We start from the raw sequence: 15476 nt of genomic DNA on the forward strand, positions 1-15476 counted from the left end.
TCTGAAGTTGTTGTCTCCGATGCCATTCCAAAAAAAAGCCCCCCCCCCCCAAAAAAAAAAGACACCTGCTTTTGCCAAATCCCTGAAGGAATATTTCAGTTGCAGAAGCTTGAAAGACACTGGTGTCTCATTTGAATGTAATGTTTTGGGTGAGGGCTACCTTTCATTCTTCCTCCCCTCCACCCCCCACCCCCGTCTCCCTCCCTCCCCACCCGCAGCTGACCATTCAAAAACCAACGCATGAAGCCATTTAGAGGCTTTTTGGTCCACAGCCAAGTTTCACAAAATGCTTTCAACTCGGTGAATTCACAATGTACCACTCAGCCTGGCAGACACTGAGCCAGGGTACATGCATTCATACTGTTCATTGTGTTGATTTCTTTATTATTATTATTTTTTTATCTGAAGTCTCGGAGAGTACATTGCTTCGTCTTACCTGATTTTAAGTTTACAGTATAATTTAAAAAGCTAAAGCCCACAACAGAATTTTATTAGTTTTTTATCATGGTTTAGGAGGTGATGGTGTTACGCCTATTACACTCAGCCATTTTCTCGTCTTCCAGCATGGCAACACGGCCCTCCTAATGATTTAAAACAAAACTAATAAACATCATGTAAAACTGACATAATTTTAGCAAAAATCCACAATGTCAATATATTTCCAGGAGGAAATTTGTATTCATATTAAAAAATGTTTATATTTCATTACAGGTTTTGGTGTAATGCTACATTCATGCAGCGTGGGACAAAATGGGAAAATCTTACCTGCTGCTGGTAAATAACCTCATTGCCTGGCATGTTATCTCACTAAATAAATTGAAATAAAGCGTACATTAGCTGTTAGCAAAATTAGCTATTTATCATGTTCATGTTTGTAGTGGTTTGGGTAAGAGACAAGACACAAACCCCCTTTTTAGCAGTGTTAACAAGTTTTAACTGCTTGATTCCACCGGGCACAGCTACGTCGTGTTCAGGCCACAATGCAGTTTTGTTCTGTAATCCACGTGACTTAATTTAAAGTAAGTTTCATATTAGTATCTATTGTTTGACTGCAATGCGAAGCGAGTTTAATGAATCTTTCCTGAACTCATTCACTTACAATTGGACAGTCTGAAACAACTGAGTTAGTGAAAGAATGAACTTTCCCACCACTCTAGCTACCAGTATTAACTGCCTTTTCTTCTCCCCAATTACAAGTAAACCCAGAAGCCTAATTGGTGCAACAAGTTCAGGGACTAGTTGTTTTTGAAAGGCATTCAAGGAAGTGTTGGAAATCACTCGCTCAAGGAGGCTTAGAGAACAGACACCAAAATTCTACTTCATCTCAAAATAACTCAGAGGGGAACAGCAGGAAATGATGGTTGTACTTTGCTCCAAGAGAGCAACAGTGAAGACAGGCTGCACTGGGAAGCTCCCAGCAGGAAGTGTGTTTAACTGAGTGTGAAGTAGGGCGTCGCTGAAAATCAAGCATGCATTGCTCAGCAAACCTTGCTTGGGTCCAGACTTTTGAATCCGCCCACTCCACCGAGTTGACTGATTTCGGTCTGGCATCATGACATGAAACAGCGGTTTCCCATTTTGAAAAAAGCAATCGATCCAATGAGCGTCGCGGGGGGACTAATGCCGTCGTCAAGCTGTGTGCTGGAATCATTTTACATAGACGCCATGTCTTCTCAATATCGCCCAACATCTTAGTTTGTCTTTACTTCGCTCCGCTCCACTCTGAAAACCCCGGCAACTTAAAATTTATATTGGTCTCTAGTGATTGTTTAGGCAAAATCGAACCCCCCTCCCCCACCGAAACTGGTTAGAGTAGAGGCGATGTCAGACTGAAGATGGAAGTAGAGTGCAACAACAATTCTGTCTCATATCAAGCAACAGCAAACCCTCTCAGATAAATAAACATTGAAGGAAAAAAAAAATGTATAAGATGCGATGTTCCTCACAGCCTCTTCCATGTTGGTTCCACAGTGTCTGTATCAGGAGAGCCCAGCTCCCCGACTGTAAGATGATTGGCTTCCACAGAACTTATTAAACATAATTGCAAACTAATTAGTACAGCGATGGCTTGGCACCTCTGTCTAGTGCCAGACACTCAATGTGGGTTTACAACATGCATTTAAATTTTACACTAATTACCAATCCCTGATTAATTCATGACTGGGGTGTGCTTTATAATAGTTATTAATAGGGCTGTATAGATTAGATTAGGAATTAATTTCCAAATAAAAACCTGGCATTACATGCATGGGGAAAGCCATGTGTTGCAGAGCGACCTGTACACACTGATGTATGTGTTGTGTCACAATGCATTGGCAAGGCACTTTGATTTAACAATCGGGTTTGCCTTTGTGGAGCGGCAATTTGTATGAAATCACTTGATCTAATGAGGATTTGCTTCAAACCGCTCGTCTAATGAGTGTTTGCGTTGAATCCGCCGCTGAAACAACTGACTGCACCCACAAAACAATGCTAATAACGCAAAGCGAGATTTAAAATCCAATCTTCACAGCCCTACCTGCAGTGGACCGCCTAATTATATCAAGGGCTAGTTTAAAACAGACTGTATATGACATATCGCTCTGTTATCACGCCATCCTCCACCCGGGCTGGGGGTCATTAGCGTCAAAAACCAAAAAGCCCTGCTGGATGGTGACCTGCGAGGTTCTCCATCCTGCTCTTGAGGGATTAATCCTGGCCCACTCTCCTTGTCCTTCTCTCCAACAACTAATGGTCACAGCATGGACCTCACAATGCTTCCCTAATTTCCACTAATTGAACGGTCGTTAGCAGCCACAGGCCTTGGCACCGGAGCATGCGTGGGTGTGTGCGTGCGAGTATACGGATATGCATGTATGCGTCTTCATCTAAGTACACGTTTGCCCCTGCATGCACGTGTATCAGAGTGTATTTGTTCTGCATCAAATGGCCTGGCACCGTTCTGGGGGGGGGAGGAGGGGGAGGGCGTGCAGGGCACCGGTGGCACAGGGAGATCATTAATTCGCCCTGCCTCTCTGCACGGCTTATTTTGATGTTTTTGTAATGAGCGCCTGCTAGGGAGGGTAAACAGCGAGACTCGTCGCGGCCCCTTTGATGTCAAATGATGTGAGAGGCGATGAGGGTGGAAAAGCCGTGGAGGAGCAGGTCTGAGGAAGGAGTGGATGCTGAGAGGCCCGCGAGGAGCGGCGAAGATGAGGAGAAATTGCTCCTAGGTCGAGTGGCTGCTGGTGATTTCCTGTCACACACACAGGAAGGTGTGACGAAACTAAGTTGGGTGTATGTGTACTTGATGTGTCTGTGTGAGCTCTGGCTTCATGCCCATTCAAACTAAGGGAGCCCCGAGATAACTCAAATCTCTTGGATATTAAATAATCAGGGATTATGTGTTGCTTCTCAATTATAAAATAGTTGTGACAGTTTCATTGGGGGTGGAGGTATGAATAAGACTCTAAATGTCAGTCATAAACCAGAGAGTGTGTTTTCATAGAGCTGTAGACCTGGACAAGGACTTGATTCAGACTTAAGTCACAGAAATTATGACCAAGATTGGACATTGATTTGATTTGATTTATTGGACTTATTGGACAAATTAATTTTGTCCGAATGATGGTGCAAGAGGAAAGGTCATCCTGAATGGCTGCACCAGATTTCATGGCAAGACTCCCTTTGCCATCCCTAAAACTGCTCTGCTAGCATTGCTAAATGCTAAAAAGCTTCAAAAGGAAAATGTTCAGTGTTGATTTTAATAGTCAGGATTTGAAGACTTGGATGGGAAGACAATGCTTGACTTGCAATTTGCTATGAAGACAAGATTTCAACTTTTCCAACCTGACTTGAAACTTGTTTTAATGTGAAATTATCTCATAGTCTGAAAAGGTAAATTTGGAGTGTCTTGGTGACAAAGTGTTTGAGATTAATGCCATATACTGTGATTGTGATGTCTCTTCTGTCCACTTTCAAATAAAGGTATTACATGGCTCCATAAAAAGGTATTTAATGATAAATTAGTTATTTTCACATCCCTGAAAAATAGATGGAAGAGACATGAAACAAACTGACATAGTAAGGCTTTTTTGAACCAAATATTTTAAGTATTGTGTAAAGGTTTGGCTAACAATGGTCAAGTTCATGGATGAACATAATCATCCTGTAATCATACTGTAATTTTCGGCCCACAATTAGTGTCATTCCTGTTGTGGAAATTTTTGCATTTTTCACTCGAGAACACACAAAGATACAAGAGAACATTTAAACAATGTGACTTGTTGAAGCAGTTGAAGTTACTGTACAATCCATCACACAATTAGTAGCAATTATACACATGTCCAAATACAAAAATACGGTAAGGTAAGAAAGCTTGTTGTTCAACCAGCTCTTTCCCTAAAGATTGTGAACACAAACCAGACAGCAAAGTTAAAAACAGTCAGATCCCTAAATGGACACTCCCACAAACTGTTACACCTTCTTACAAACAGTTAGATAATCTCACAGAGACCTTATAGTCAGTGACTTCAAACGAGGACATCCTTCAAATTTAGCTTGTCTAGGTACCTCATGATCCGCACAGTTTCTAAGGCAGTAGGCTTAAGTCAAAGATATCTCCCTCAGTCAGAAACAAGTTCAAGAGTTCAACTAGCCTAGGAGGAGGATTTCATATACCACAGTGTCACAGTGACATTACTGACACATTGAATTGAGAATAAACCCCTTAAATGACCTTTGAGCCTTTAGTTTGAGAACAACATTTGTGACATATATAATATATACAAGAAATACATCAAATGATAACCACTATTTACATCCCACTTATTTAAACTCAATGGCAAATGATCAACAACTCGTCAAATCTGAAAAATACAGTCTGTAGTTTGTCTGCCAGCGTCGAACCACAACCGACTTTCCTCCTCAGTCATTCCACGCACACGCTCACACAATAAATTCAAAGTTCCAGGTAAAATTGTAACATGCGCTTCCAAACTCTTCAAGTAAACAGCTTCTGGGTAAGCAATAATGATTACTTAGAGTGGGAGATTGACAATTTTCTAATGTTAAATTTGTTTCATCCCTTTCTGCCCCAGACTTGCATTGGCGTCTCAGTTGAGTTTAATTTCAGGTTGGGAAATATCAGTGGTTAAAGTGGGCTCTTGATGTTGGGGTGACTCACCGAGGTGGTTTGTGTTACTCGGATCTACTTTCAATCACTCGTCTCCTTTTTTTTCAGCCCATTTTTGTTCTGATTCCTTCATTTGTCAATCTTTCTAGTGTATCCGCTCAGTCCACTTGCATCTTTTCTTTACGGTCTCCCTCACCTCTATCTCCTCGCCCTTACTGTGCCACCACCGACCACAATTAGACCCCTCCTCCGCTGTTTACCGGCGTGGCGCGCCGAGGCCCCAGCCGAGGGTGACATCTTGACAGTTTCCTGTTATGCCGCAAACAAAAGGGCCTTTTTGAATGATGAGCTGTTATTATGTAAATGGCCTCTGACTGATACGGTCTTAGCGCAGCAGAGTCCCGTAGTCCGGTCGACGGCGGTGGCGGCTGCCGTGATAGTGATCATTTTCATGATTGCGGGGACCTCAGAGAGGAGAAGAGTGACCGGAGGTTACATTGGATGACTAGGTCTGTTTACTGCACAGTGAATGACCCCCATATGGAAAACATAGCTTAGTGCCTTTCACTCATAATGAATTGACTTTGGGCGAGAACATTTCAGAAATAGTTGCGCTCAAGGTGAAGAAGTTGCTGGTAATTTGTTTCATAGGAATGATATACAGAAGCAGGCGTTATATACTTTTTACTGGTGGATTTATCCCATATTTTTTCAGACATTGTCACTTATATTAATCCACTTTGCACTAGCAATGTTTAATTTAAAGGGGCATTCCACCATTTACACATGAAGTTCAGTTTACCCGTCATGGTTAGTCCTACTCAGCCTTTGGAGGAGCCTTAACAAGTCTGAGAGAACAACCTTGATGGTGTCATAGTGATGTCATTGGGATTAAATTGGATTAAATTTGGGTTGGTGTACAAATTCACAACAGAAAGTCAGAATTACAGATGTGGGCATTTACCAGGCAGTGAGGCTTGAGAAGATGCTATTGAATTGCATCATGGGAAACGTAGGATCCATTATGTGGATCTAATAATTGCTATTATTATTTTTAATCTGTATTTTGTGTGTCCACCAGCTTGTAAAGGAGTGAAATCGGTGGAATATATATGAAATAAACCAGCGATAAGCGAGACAGAGCGTGGACGTTCTTTACTTTTATTCAAGGTGTGCCACAGATTCAGATGTGGAGAATGTTTTGTTCAGTTTTTTAACAACATTTGAGTATTTGCACTGAAAGATGGAAACCTCTCTTGGACATTACAAGTCCAACTGTCTAATCTGATGGTTCGTCTTCTCGTTACCCCTCATCAGAGGTCGGATATGTCTATGGGTTTGGAGCAGTTTAGCTAAAGAGGGATTTTTCCTTCTTAGATTGTTTATTTGGCTAGATTTAAAGGTTTGCAGAGATAAAATCGTCCAATAATTCACAAAACAAAAAAGCAAAGATTAGAGGAAAGTCTTAGAAAGGCAGAAATTTTTGCGTCCCAGTTTTCTACCAGTTAGATTTAACTTGCGACTCATTGGCGGACTCCGTTGGAAACCACTGCTCCAGCTTTTGTTTTTGGATTGGAGCATATTTTGCCTGAGTAGTTCAACAGACGTTCAGTAAAAAGTGAGACTTCTCTAAGTAGCATAATGCCTTGTCTGTTTCATGAGCCTAGAATAAGATACTTCAGTAAGACATGATAATATTGTTGCTGCATTCCTGTGGGCTAAGAACTGTTTTTAATTGATTTTCTGTAAATAAAGCCTAGGAGGCCCTACAGCAAAGGCCTAGCGCATGAGGACGTGTGTGCTTCAAAGCACAATCTAGCTTTCTGTGTATCTTTATCAGTGTGCGTGTGAGTGAGTGCGTATGAGTTACATGTGTGCGTATGCCTTTTAAAAGTGTGTGTGTGTGTGTGCAGGCCTGTGTGGTTGCAGTGACTCACTCTCCCTACCAGCCTGACCTCCGCGCTGCCCACACACACAAACAGAGAGAGAAACCCGGCGCTAGCTTTGTGCTTTCTCATCAGCCGACCTCTGACCCCTGCCAGCAGCCTCTCCGACGTGGAGCTGAGCCGTATTAACCTGGACCTCTTCTGTTTCCAAGCACAATCATCCGTCCGCATAACAACCATGGCCGCCGAATCTGTCGCACCGCTGCTCCCCGCCATCACGCAGGGGTAGATGTGTAATAATACATGCATGCTCACACCGCAAATAGGCGCCTCGCCGCTGTACGGCACACCTTCGCAGGGAGATCAGAGAAGAAGAGAGGGGGCGGGTGATGAATATGAGGAGTGGGGGGTTGGGTGGGAGGGGAGGTGGGGGGGGGGGGTAGTGAATGGAAAAGGGAGGGAGAGTGCTTGAGAAAGAGGTGTTGTTGTAGACGAGGTGTGTTCATATTCTTCACTTCATTGGGTCTCATTATTCCTCAGCATGGGTGTTGTGAGCATGTCCATGTATGATTCATCCAGAAGCACCTCAGCATGGCTCAGGGAAATTGCCCTGCATGCCACACACACACACACACACACACACACACACACAGAGTGCACAAAATGTTAATGATATTTGCTCTGTCCATGAAATAGACTGACCAGATGAGTCCAGATGATTATTTCATATTGAATTTGTCTGTTAAATTCACTTAAACATACGGAGCTGTGACCAAAAATCTGCTTAATAAGATACTTTGATGTTATAATGGCATATTTGTACTCTTATTATGACATCCCGACTTATTTATTTCCTGTGAAAACACACCGGCTCGTGTCGTTTACAACAAGATTGTTTGTAGTAACAGGAAACTTTCACGTGTTTTAATGAGAGCAAGATCCAGGTAAAACCGCATCTTAACGGCATTAAAATTCATAAGTTATGTTTTTATAGGTTTATAAAATTATTTTGAGGAGCATTTATACCCATATTTGATAGCAGACAGTAGAAATATGACAGGAAATAAGGAACAAAGGTGGACACAAACCAGTTTATGATTGGCCAAAAGGCCTCATTAGCTATGTTTTCACAAAAATTAAAGCTAAACAATAAAAGAATATGAGTGATTATCAGTAGCTGTTTCATCCAGCCTGGTGGTTACCGTATCATATAGAAGCACCTCAACACAAATGTCCTCTAAGCAAACAGAAGAGCCTCCAACAGACATTTATAACCAAAGGGTGTAAATAAAGGATGGATGTCGCTTCCACATCACTACAGATGACTGATGAAAAAGAAATCGTGACCTCACGGTTCTTGCAGCCAATTGACAATCAGAAGAAGGGCTCTGCAGTTTACTACATGTGTCTCCTCTGCTTCTAATTTGCTGAAAAGTCACACAGTAGTCCTATTTTATCTGTAAAACACTAAACTCTCTGTGCTGAATTGAATTTTAGAAATAATTCAAATACACTGGAATATATATCCTTAATGCATTTTCTTTTGAAGAGTATTGAAGCAAGACAAAATATAGAGAAGTGTCGTGCAAAACTGTGAACCAATAGGATATCAGTTGGGTCTTAGTTTAATTGGTTGTACTTTTTATTCTCGACAGATACACAAGCATGTAAACACCAGAGGGGAGCTGGACAGGAATCAGTTGAGGGTCTCAGATGGCTGCTCTGACCTCCAAACAGAGTTTGCACATTGACATCAGAGTTCATCTAGCAACCTGCAAGCTACAGTTTGTCCAGAAAATAGAGACACCAGGTATGTTCATTCATGTGATACTCTGAAACAGCTGTCAGTCAGTGTCTTTCCACCCACCCGTTTTTATGACCATCAATTTACACATTAAAAAAAACAAGCGGAAATGCTAGAAATTAGAAAAAAAAAAACCAGAAATTAACGTTTTTATGTTTCGTTGCAGCGGAAAAGTCGATAAAAACAAAATGCGACAAAATGCAATGGAAACAGATTTAGTGAATAAATCATGACTTATATGAACTGTCACTCAAACCGCTACGAAAAATAGCGGCAGACGGAAATACGGGAGACCGTAATGTTCCTCAAATTAATACATAAAGCAAACCTATTTGCCATATTTCCATCACATTTTCTACATGGTTTTCCACCATTTGACTGGAACTCTTTCAATTATCAGCTGTTTATCTCAGTGCTCCTAACTCCTAATATTCACATAGCAGTAATGGATGGAAACAAGCATCAGATTTTCTGTAAATTCGGTTAAAATTTAAAAAATGAAAGGTCAGTATCCATCAGTGTGTCTTTTTTTTTTTTGCCAGATTGCATGATTGTGCAACCAAAACTACTTATCATAATGTATTGCCAGGTATCAAATTGTGCATTTATGCTTCCAAGTGTGATCACACTGTAGTGGACTCACTGTTACATATAGTGTAGGTGGCTTTGTTTGCGGTCAAAAGTTGCCTTCCAATTTGTGCATAAAGACGAACAAACATCCAAAAACGAACGAGTCTTTATCGTCCCACAACCTCGCTGATCAACACGTCCCACACAATCACAACACGCTCACCCACCTTTCATCCTCCGCTGATCTGCAGCCACACAGCCAACACACCCATCATCTTAAATACTCCACTAAAAACACACACACACACGCACCTGAACACACACACACACACATATATACTCTCACTCTCCCAGCCAGACCAGTATTTATGAAGCTGCCCGCCTGCCTATCTCTTCCCCAGCCCGGGCGAATGATTTTCTTTGAGTGCTGTAACTATCATGTCACACCATGTTGTCATTATAGTGATTGCCGACGGCCCTGATAACCTCCCCGCGGTGATTTGTACCATCGAGGAGTAGTTTCATTTTTCTCTCTTTCTCTCTGTACTCTCGTTCTCTCCTCTCATCTTGATTGCGGCAGCTCCCATCAACACCCTCGCCTTGTTTGTAGTTGTCGGTGAAAGAGATCTCTCCTCCATGTGCAACATTTCATCTGCCAGCCGAGGGGAGACGCGACTCCATCATCCTTCTCCGCTCCTTCCGCCCTCCCACCTCCTCTCCTCTCACGTCACTCTCTCTCTCTCTGTCTCTCTCTCTCTTTCTAACCTCCCTTTTTCTTCCTCACATGCTCCGGCTCAGTCATCTCTCCCTCCTCCCAAGTCCCTTCCCCTAAACTCTTTACCCTGTACCTCACATTCCCTCTGTCTTTCTCTGTATCCCCTTTCATTTCACAGAAAGCATCAGCCATCTCCTGGCATGATACGGCTTGCCATCAGCACTGTTTACCGCTCGCCTTTGATAGAGGAATCAAGCTCTCCCCCCTCCCTCCTTTTCTCTCCCCTCTTTTTCTTTGTTTTCTCCCTCCTTTATTTCTGCCTCTCCCCTCCTCACGTAAGTTGTCATTTGTTGCCCATTGTCTCGGTGGTATTTAGTGGCGGGGAGATTAGGCAGCTGTGAATGGACTGCAGCTGTCTGTGCTGGATTAGGGGAGTTTAATCAAAGTATTTTCTAATGCGCCTCGTAATGATGATCCATAGGGACGAAGGCTCTTTAACAGATAATGATAGCTAGGCTGGCTGCCGGAGATGACTCGCTTGGAAGCACCACAGTCGGCGTCTTATCGCTGCTTTATATAGGCCCGGCTTTGCTATAAGAAAGTGCTACATAATAGTCAGTTAGCCAAAATAGTTGCCTTTCAGGAAACCACAGCTTGGATCGGTAAAGCTTCGTTTTGACTCACTTGCGCGTTGGAATACTCCTGTTTTTATGCTTAAACGTCACTTTTGATGAATATCTGTTTGTGTAATTATAACAGTAGAAACAGGTGTTGATTTTCCCCTCCTAGTTATAAATCTGGTGTTAATTTGATGCCTCCTTCGCTTGACACAACCAAACTAATGTTTGTGTACTTGGCTCTCTTCTGGACTTGGCTTTCCTCACTGAGTACGGTGTGTTGATGACAATTTTACGAGCCTCTCAATCCTTCTGCCAGCAGGGTCAAATTCTTTTGACTTATCTGCAGGTAACCTCAGCGAAAACATGATTTATTTGAATGAGAAACAATGTTGGAGTCATGTTCATCTTTTTCTATTGCACATGCAACATTTCCAGAATTGTAGACAGTGGTGTTATCATAACTAATGCTTTAATACTACAGTACTTGATAGTAGTGTTGCAAAAGATTGTATCAAACATCGAGTTTAAATCAGTAATTTTACATTAATGTCTCCATTTCAGTTTCACCTCACAGGACACAATGGTGGAGGGCGCATTGATTGGAACATATTAAAGAAGAAAAGTAAATATTTGAACAGTTTTCTGTCTCTTGACAGTGGAGAGAAATTCATTTGGATCAGATAAGCAAAACATGACAAAACAGTGTCAGCCAAATCTTTAACTGAATCCCAGTCAGGGGTGAAAGAAGAAACAATTTTGCTTGTTTTTGATATTTGTATATTCTATTTTTATTAGATTAATTTCAGCTTTTTGTCGGCTCGCAAGATTTGCGATGGAATTTTCCTTGAGGTGACAACAACATATGCAGATTGTCTTGTTACACTTTTAGCCGTGTTAAACATTTGACTATAAGTCGCATGTTACAATATTGATCATGAATATTGGTTGAAGTACAAGTGAGAGTTTAAAATTGTTCACATTTGGCGCAAAGTTTGGTGATACTTTGTTTGATTAGATCCCATAATCTGCCAAAAATATGTGTAACTGTACATTATTGGAGTCCACTTAGTCAGTGGAATACCCCAAAATTTAAGATGTGTGGACAAAGAAGCATAAACATCAACAAATATGGAGGATAACGTTTCCAGTACTTTTCCAGTCATTAAGACTTTAGCAGATATTGTAAGAAAAGTTGTCTGTAAATCAACAAACACTTTGCAATTTCCAGACATGAGTTACATAATGTTAATCATGCGGCCCGAGCCCTGCTGAAGTGAAGTTATGCTGCACCTTGCTAGTTTTAAATTCAGAAATCTAACAGCATCTCTTACCTGTGTCTGACGAGAACAGCAGCGACCGTTTGATACGACTAAATCTAAGAGCGATTGTGTTTGTGCTTAGCGTTGATATGCAAAGAGAACAGAAGGCGAGGTACACCACGTGGAGGCCGGCAGACTAGCACGGCTCATATTGGCATACAGTAAAACACAACATGTTGTGTTGAAGATTATAGCTCTTTCTTTGGATGAATGGCTCCAAAATGCCACTTTACTCAGCCGCTCACACACACACAGTCACAATCCACAGCTATTAATAGACTCGTCTACCTCTTCAAGGACACTCAGAGTTGCTCAACCCTCGCTAGTAAACACTCAGGAAGCTCTTTGGAGTCAGACTGTATTCTTTTAAATCAAAAGTTTTGCTTTTTTGAAGCTAATATAAGGCTCTGTGGTTTCTAAGGGTATCTTATCTACACTGCAGCAAGATTAGCCGAGCAAACTGAAGCAACATGGTGGTCAACGCAGACAAATGTTGATCAGAAACTGAGGATATCAGGACTAAAATTAGCCAAAAATATCAGGAACAACAACTTAGCTGTTTGAAATATATTTATTCAGAAGTATTTTATTTAAAAAAGCTTTGGATCATGGGATAGAAAAAGTGTTTGCAGCCTACAGAGCAAGTCAACTTGTCACTAGAGATCTTCAATTAGGTGTTAGCTTAAGTTAGATACGTCTATATATTTTCCCTCTTTCTCCCTTTAAAATCTGCTCCGGTGGAGGTTTATTTAAGAGACAGACTTGTTCATCAACTCCAAACTCAAAAGCACTCCTCATCCAACCCATCAAGTTCCTGCACTGGGTGAACGTGGATGATATAGCACCCCGACAGAGCCGGCATATGGAGCTGATCGTCTCACAGCCAGCTGACTTCATTTTGCACCTTTATTACCAATCATTACAGCTAAAGACAGACAATATCTATTGCAATGGGAATCAAATTACTACGGATGCAGTCTCACGTCATATCTATTAGTCTTTCAAAGGTGTTATAACTTGCTGATGAAATGTTACTTCACTCTTTTTTTGACCTATATTGAGATCTGTAGAGAGCAGTGTAGTAGTAGTAGTAGTAAAAACAATCTAAATGGTAAGACTGGGACTCTACCCCTTGAGTGCATTTCCTCTGCTTCCTCTCTCTATGTATTTTTTTTATTTCCAGTACAGCTTTGTATTCCCACTTTTTCACAAGCAACGGAAAAGAGGTAAGTAGCTGTGAGAGTCTCCTAACATTCAGGACAGCTCCTCCGTTCGACTATCTGCCTTATCTACCTCCACTATTTTGACAGTGCGGCGCAGTGTGTCTCAAAGAAATTGTGTCTGCGCAAAAGCAAGTGGCGGGGAGCTGGCGCGTCTGGTGCTAAACTCACAGCGGAGCACATCGTGTTGTGATATGACCCGGCGCTGACACGCGGATGATGGAAGACAAAAAAACACATACTGAGACGAGAGAAGGGTCTTTTTTAAAACTCCAGTGTTGCCTCCCAAATAATGAGAAAAGAGAGAGAGAGAGAGAGAGAGAGAGAGAGAGAGAGGAAGCAGAGATGAAGGGAAGCCGCCTCTCCGGGGCTTCCTCCTCCCCCTCCCTCTTGTATACGCACGGAGGCCCCATGCTGCTCAAGACAGATGCTGGGGGAAACAGCGAGGCATGTTGCTACTGTGGCTTGTTTCTCAATCAGAGGCTTAACTCAGCACCTAAGACACACACACACACACACACACACACACACACACACAGTATCTGGCGCAAAGATGAAATTTGTGTGCACGTACACATTCACACCCACACACATCCCCGATAATATCCGTTGAGATGTGAGATTACAAACGCTATAGCTCCACCTGTTCTTTGCCATAACAGGTGCCTGTGATAATTATTTCACCTCTCTCTGATGAGCCCGGCTCACACTAGACAGCATGCAACTGTAGCAACCAGAAAATTTCATTAAACTATCGCTTTGTAATGACTATATTAGATTTCTATTTCATCCCTTTATCTGCGCAAATACAGTTTTCTTGCCGAAATGAACATTATTCTCGCTATTCTCGAGTTCCTGTCTTTTTTTTTTTCCCCAGGAGCCAACAGATGGTCAAGTGTCAAAGGTCAGTGTTTGGCTTTGAGGTAGCAGCCGTCTTTAGCGGGGTCAATCTGTGTGTTCAATAAGCCACAGACCTGGCGAGTGCGCAAAATTGATTCAGTCCTCAATGGGCACACTGCTGGGATCCTCACTCCCGTGGCTCCCTCCTTGTCTTGGTTATCTGTAACAGTTATCAGTGCTAATCGGATGTCACTCGCTCGGCCTCATAGATAATAAAGGACGTGAAATCAAACTCAGAACACAGAATGGGACGTGGAGAAAGATCAAGGTGTGCGTCTCAGAGGGAATATAGCGTGACGCTTCGCAGACTGTCGCTAGTGCGAACGGGGATGACAAAAAACCTCAACGGAGACCATAATTTGCAGGAAATGGCATGATTAAAAGAATGCGTCACATTCTTCTCTCAATTGACCCTTTTGGAAAATGTTATGGTCCTTGACTGAACAGTTTTTCTGGGCACCTTTCTACATCTTCTGTTTAGTTCTCCGTGCTGGTTTGCTAACATCTACTGTCATTTCAGACTCTGCCAATCCCCTTCTGTCCACTACTTATCCTCTATCTGCTCCTGCTTTTCCCAGTCACATGATTGTACACCTGCCTATCTCATTAGTCCTTCAGTATACAGTATATATCTGCCCTGTAGCTGTAGTCCTCTACCAGACTGTCTATATCTATCTCCTGCTGAGACGTTCCAGCCTTCTGTGCCTGTTTGCCCACCTGCCCAAGTTAATGGCTTCTCGCCTGGAATTTTTCATGCCTTCATTTGACCCTTGGACTTATTTGCCTTTGACTGTCTGGCCCGGTCTGTTGAGTTTGATTTGGGACCACACCTCGGTTATTAGAACTGTTACTTTAGCTGCTTCTCAACCCAAAGGAATCTGGTTCATGTTCTGGTTCTTGGTTTCAGAAAGTCCCTGCTCCCGAGGCAGAATTTTCAAGGTGGAGTCTGCGGCACTAAACGTCCCCGACTGGTCAGACACAAGTCTTGCAACTGCTACAACTTGTGTGCAGCGTTATTCAGACTGCATTTAGGCACTGATTGTTCAAATTTCAGTTATTAGCGATGTTTAAACGACGTTTAAATGTCAATTATGTCATTTGACAAGATGTTTCTGTGACTTCTTAGCAAGTCGCAGGAACATCATTTGCTAAATGAGCTTTTTCTTAATGAACTGCTTTTTCTGTTTTCTGTTAGCTAAAGCTAAAAAATGAAACAGAGGTGTCTTGTCTGGTGTTTAAGATCTCCTTTTTCTTCCTCTGAGTAGCTTCTTTCCAGCATCTATTCAAGCATCAAGCAGTCAGTACATGATTAATATAATGACTGTGCAT

The 15476-nt window shown here is 42.1% G+C and overlaps 1 protein-coding gene across 12 annotated transcripts in view; it reads left to right on the plus strand.

The window, feature by feature from the left end:
* The window catches only part of pou3f3b (POU class 3 homeobox 3b), a 185543-nt gene that overhangs the window by 75885 nt on the left and 94182 nt on the right, over positions 1-15476 (plus strand). For 9 of the 12 annotated variants that reach the window (XR_006400993.1, XR_006400989.1, XR_006400986.1 and 6 more), the window contains one exon: positions 8655-8809. The exons of 1 other annotated variant lie outside the window; for it this stretch is intronic. The gene's annotated coding sequence lies outside the window, so the exon portion shown is untranslated. Of the gene's footprint in view, positions 1-711; positions 2926-8654; positions 8810-15476 lie in introns of those variants that run through there. 2 more of the 12 variants (XR_006400997.1, XR_006400996.1) reach the window with 1 other exon arrangement.

Source organism: Thunnus albacares, chromosome 24 (assembly GCF_914725855.1).
Source record: "Thunnus albacares chromosome 24, fThuAlb1.1, whole genome shotgun sequence".
NCBI lineage: Eukaryota > Metazoa > Chordata > Actinopteri > Scombriformes > Scombridae > Thunnus > Thunnus albacares.